The 5,488-nt window shown below is 35.4% G+C and overlaps 1 long non-coding RNA gene across 1 annotated transcript; it reads right to left on the bottom strand.

The window, feature by feature from the left end:
• Positions 1 to 4,120: 4,120 nt before the first annotated feature.
• Positions 4,121 to 5,045, bottom strand: LOC18031506. Its single transcript, XR_002905473.1, has 3 exons — positions 4,933 to 5,045; positions 4,617 to 4,680; positions 4,121 to 4,534 (listed from the first exon to the last, which is right to left on the bottom strand). It is a non-coding gene; the product is annotated as an uncharacterized LOC18031506 (long non-coding RNA).
• Positions 5,046 to 5,488: the final 443 nt, after the last annotated feature.

Here is a 5,488-nt window from a genome sequence, read left to right as displayed (position 1 = left end):
ATGAAGATGGTAGAACACCAGCATGATCTGCCAATCCAACTAAAATGATTCGTAAGTGAAAAAACCTAAAAGTCACCGATAAATCAATCTCAAATTAAATATCACTTTAATTGGCCACTTAAAAATAAAAGTATTGACTATTATCTTTCTTCGTAAACACCCAGTTCCTTTTCATTTTATAACACCCAGTTCATTTTCATTTTCATTTTATTTTAATTTTTCAGCATGTAATTTCTCATGCAAGTTGTACTAATTCTCTACTGAAGCGAGGCAACGCATTGCCCAAACTCACACAATAGGAAGAGTGTTTCTTGAAAAGAGATATAGGAAGAGAGAGCTAGTGCTCTTATTCTGCTCTGCTTTTAAAGACTAAGACTAAGTAAGGACTAAGAAAAAGTCACAAAAATTTCTTCGTTTCTTTCTTTTTTTCTTTTTCCTTTTTAATTGTTGCTTGACAATGATCATACCCAATTACCCATTTAATGTTCTTTTGGTTTGCGGTTTATGCTCACTATTAGGGCTTTTCTAACGTTCACAATCAAAGCACATTACTCTGTTCCAATCGCTAGACAACTCAAGAAAAAGAAAAAGATTCAGGAAATTAAGATCTGGTAAGCTTTAGGTTTCTTTTTTCAATCTTTATTTTTGATTCGTGGATTGGGCCACTGTTTGGCTTCTGTGAAAGTTAAAGGAAGTGAAAAACAACAAAAGAAACATCAGAGCATATGGGTATTTTCCTAATTTGTTAGTTGTTAACGTGTGTGTTAAGAAACGTGATGAATAATTGTTTTTAAAAATGTGGTCACATGTTCAATTGATGTACCTATTTGTATATTGTGAATTCGAAAGATTCTCGAAAATTTGTAGTTCTTTCTATCTTTATTTTTGTTTCAAAGGATTGGTGTACTGTTTGGCTTCCGGGAAAGTATAAGAAAATTGTTAAACAGAAAAAACAAAAAAAAAGCAACAACAAAAGAAGAATCAGGCTTTTGGGTATTTCCTATTTGTTAATTGTAAGTTGTTTACGTGTATGTGGCAACAGAGGATATGAAGATAATTGCTTTTCCAAATGTGTCCACATGTTCAATTTATGTAGGCATTAGTTATTGCTGAATTCAAATCTGAATTAGTGTGTAGGGTTATTGTCCAATCAATGTTTTGTAATTCTGCATGCATTATTTATTAGTACCATATAAGCCCGGGGTTAGTCTTTAGAAAGCAGCTTATAATTTGCCTAGGTACTTTAAGATCAAAGGTTTCCCCATACTTGATTAAATTAAACCGGCAATATTGTGTTGTTGTATATGATGATTTTTATTTAAGAAATGTAATTATATATGCAGATGTTTCAGAATGGAGATGATAATATTTTCTCAATATTTTTGGGTATATGTTTGTAAAATTAGAGAGCCTAAAAGTCTGAGGCACATTTATGGTATTTTGGTGGCATATATGCTGCAATTCCCTCTAGTTATTGCATCTCAAATCCCAATCAATAATAAAGTTCTATTTTAAAGAAATAAAAATATTGAAAAATCAGTAAGTGATTTATCAGAAGGGAAGAGTTTAATGGGGAACATTATTTAAATATTTCACTCCGACTTAACTTCTTAATTAACCCATTAACAAATTAATGTAACAAGCATTAATCAGCTATATATATAAGTAGAAACTTTTTCACAAACCCTAATTCCTTCCACTAAAAGGATTCGTTAAGCTTCTCTATTAACTACTAAGGTACCTTCTTAATTTAATTAATTCTTTTACTTTTTAACATGCATTGTCCTACTAGGAGCAAGAAAACTTGATGGAGCAATCCATTGTTAATGTTAATAAGCAATATCCTTTACTTCAAAACTTTAAACTTCTAACATGTTCAGTTTTTTCACCATGCAATGTGCACAAATTTGCAGAGGCAATAAGATGATGAGCAGCACAAGCAGAGATGATCATCGCGATGATGATGATGATCTTAATGGTGTTTACTCACAGTTTCGAGCTTTCGCTCTAGCTGATTTAAGAGGTGCCGCTGTGGCTTTTCTCAAGGAAGTGAGGAAGAGATTTCGAAAGCAACATGATGGTATTTTTTTCAGATTTTGTCAGCTCTTGAGTGATTTCACCAAAAGCAAAATCGACCGTGATAGTCTTGGACTGGAAGTAAAAGAGTTGTTTAAAGGGCACGATGACTTGATTCACAAGTATAATGTGTTTGTGCGCAATGAAGCAGATGATGAGGAAGATGGTGCTGGTGGTGGTAGTGATCATGATGACGACGACAATCACGAACCAGTAAATACACTTGTACCCGCGATTGATTTAGTGAAAAAGGTGAAGGCACGTTTTCAAAACGAAGAACAAGTCTATAAAAAGTTCTGGGAACTGTTGGCGGGAATTCGAGGAGAGCGGTTCTTGTTGCAGGAACTGAAAATGGAGGTTGCTAAGCTTTTTGGGGATGAGCATGGCGATTTGTATGAGGAGTTTGAGAGATATGTAGCACAGTGTGGAGAGCAGAAGCATGTTATAAAATCAATTCAAGATCTTGATCTCTCTAAATGCAAACAAGTTTCTCCTAGCTATTGGCGTTTGCCAGAGTACTATTGGATGCCGATGGCTAGCAATAGCTCAGAGATCGGTGACCAAGTTTTGAATGATAATTTAGTGTGTGCGAGTACAGGAACTGAGAGGAGTTCTTTCAAACAAAGACGAAGAACAAAGCAAGAGGAGGTGTTGTTTAAATGCGAAGATGATAGATTTGAGCTTGACCTGTTGTTGGGGTGGATGCATTCAGCTGCTGAGAATGTAGAGAAGCTGATGATCAAGATTGATGATCAGAATCTAGACAATGAGAAGAGTTCTAAGATCGAAATTGAAGGGCATTTGGGAATTAGTTATTTGAGGTGCATTGAGCGCTTGTACGCAGAGCATGGCCTTGATGTGATAGACAATTTGCATAAAAATCCAGAAACAGCATTGCCTGTTATATTGAAAAGCCTCAAGCAGAAGGTAGAAGAGTTGGTGGAGCGCCGATCGGATTGTAATAAGATTTGGGCACATGTTTGTGCTAAAAATCATGACAAGTTACAGGAGATGCAACGTGAGTTAAAGAGCTCGAAAAGAGAAGATTTAGTGGCTAATGAAGAGAAATTGCAGAAAGAGGAAGAGATGAAGTTGGATGTCGGTGGAAATAAACAATAAATTGTTCTCAACTCAGAAACTCAACTCTCTGTTACCCAAAACGTACGAAGACTGATGAAATGTTTTCGAAAAATATTTGGGTTATGTTCAGTTTTTACAAATAAAATTTTAAAGATCTTGCTAACCTATGCGTGTATTATCATAATTATGGTCAAGTACCATGGCCTGTGGCCTCTGTAGGTCATTGTCATCGGATAGGTCGTGGCCGCATATGGAAGACGTTTGCAAAGGATTCTGAACCTGGAATGAAGGCATCTTCAGATTCCGGACTCAGAATGAAGCATCTGAGGAGGGTTCTCATCGAATATCAGAATCCCGGCAAAGGATTCGTGTTGGACACCGGCGTCATTAGCCAAAGATTGTTCATCTGTGACGAAGCATCAACGGGGGGTTCTCATTGCACGTCAGAATCCTCCACGAAGGATTCATGTTGCAGAATGAAAGTCATCAGCTAAAAGATCATTCTTCTGTAAAGGTCTCCAGCGGCATATTGAAACTGTGTTTATTAACAACCATTGCACGTTTGATTTCTATTATATGCTACCCAAAAGTTCAATAAGTTTTACAGATAGCTTCGCATCAATCAACCAATGCTAAGTGTAATTTTATGCTATTTCCCTTTGTCCCAAATTTAAAAGAAGAATATATAATTCAAAGTCTATTTGTATATTTGTGCTGAGCATAATCACTCTGTTTTCCCTCCCTTGCTAATTTATCATGCCGTCCTCTTTTGTGACTCCTGCTGTATCAACTAGATAGAAGTTTGAAGATAAAAATGCAATTATTTACTCAAATAACACTACTGTGGATTATTGTTTGATGTTTGTTTTTATCTTTACTGGTTACCATATTTTGGCCTTAACATCTAAAATCCTTGCATATAATGACATAAAATGAAAAGTAAGAAGAAAAAGATTCGAGCATTGTCCTGGTTCATGCACCAAAAGTATGAACAAATAATCAATTCCAAAACTTTGGCATGGACTGAAAGAATCCACAATATAACATGTATGTTTGAAATGCTGGCTCTAAACCACATAAAAAGACTAGCGAGTAACGGATAGCTACATTGTAGTTGAACAATTTGCATGATGAATCCACAACATAACATGTATGGTATTTGGAGTTTAAAACCCATTTGAGTTTGACATGATGAAAGTAAATAAGAACCAACATTTACCATGTTCACCTGAGCACTGAGCACCCAAAAAGGGGGATAAGAAAAGCAGAAAATGTCAAGCACCTATAACCTCACAACAACATATCCATGTGTGCTGCTCGCAACCTTGGTCTAATAATGCCTCAAGCTGGTAATTCAAGCTTTGCATTGTTCTTCCAGCTGCAAAAAATAAGGAAAAGATCAATATCAATGTAAACATCACATATGTTTTAATACAATTTGAAAAGAACAATTCACTTACCTTTGAAAGTAATAGTAAAAGAAATCTGCGTAGAGCAATGTCTGAACAAGCCCTGCTATCCAAGCTGCAAGAGAACAATCACGTAAATAAGGTGCTTACATGAGTATAACCAACTTATTGTCTGAAATCAATACCTCTTCCAAACCCAATGAAGCGAGAAATTAAAATAAATAAATAAATAAAAAGAAAGGAAAGAGAGAAAGACTTTTGAAAAAGTGTGACAATAAGATAACATCAAAATAGCAAGTGTGTATACGGTTGCAAAAGCTCACAAACAAAGAAAAAAGGAGTAAGGGAGAATGGGAGAGAATCATACTTATCCAATGGATGTAGTGATCCTCAGTGAAATAGCGATAAATCCAGTTTAATATGTACAATGCTCGGTATGCGCTGCACTAGGAGAAGCAACAAAGATAAGATACCATATTCAACCTAAAGAAAAGAAAACTGCTTGCAGAGTAGATAAGAGAAATGACAACACTATTTAGCATACTGCAGTAACTATTGGATGGTCGAATATCAATAGTTCGGACATAATCAGTCGCATCATGCTCTCACAACTTTATATACTTTTGCAGGACAAATAACTATGGTACTAAAACGGAAATGACCAAATATGACTACAATTTCTTCCTATTTATCACATATACCAAATAAGACAAGGTATACGGATAAACCTGTTATAGAAGACCGAACCTAAGTGATTAATGAGATAATTGGCTGTAATAAAGAATGTCCGTGTGTAGCAGACATGCAAATTCAACACATTGCAAAAATAAGGGTGAACATCAAACAGGCACACTTTTACTAGTTTTGTACCACTGGAAGGACACAAGCAAATAGCGGGATATAATACTCTGATCAATAAAATT

Source organism: Citrus clementina, unplaced genomic scaffold (assembly GCF_000493195.1).
Source record: "Citrus clementina cultivar Clemenules unplaced genomic scaffold, Citrus_clementina_v1.0 scaffold_9, whole genome shotgun sequence".
Taxonomy (NCBI): Eukaryota; Viridiplantae; Streptophyta; class Magnoliopsida; order Sapindales; family Rutaceae; genus Citrus; species Citrus x clementina.
This window is presented reverse-complemented; position numbering and strand designations above follow the sequence as displayed.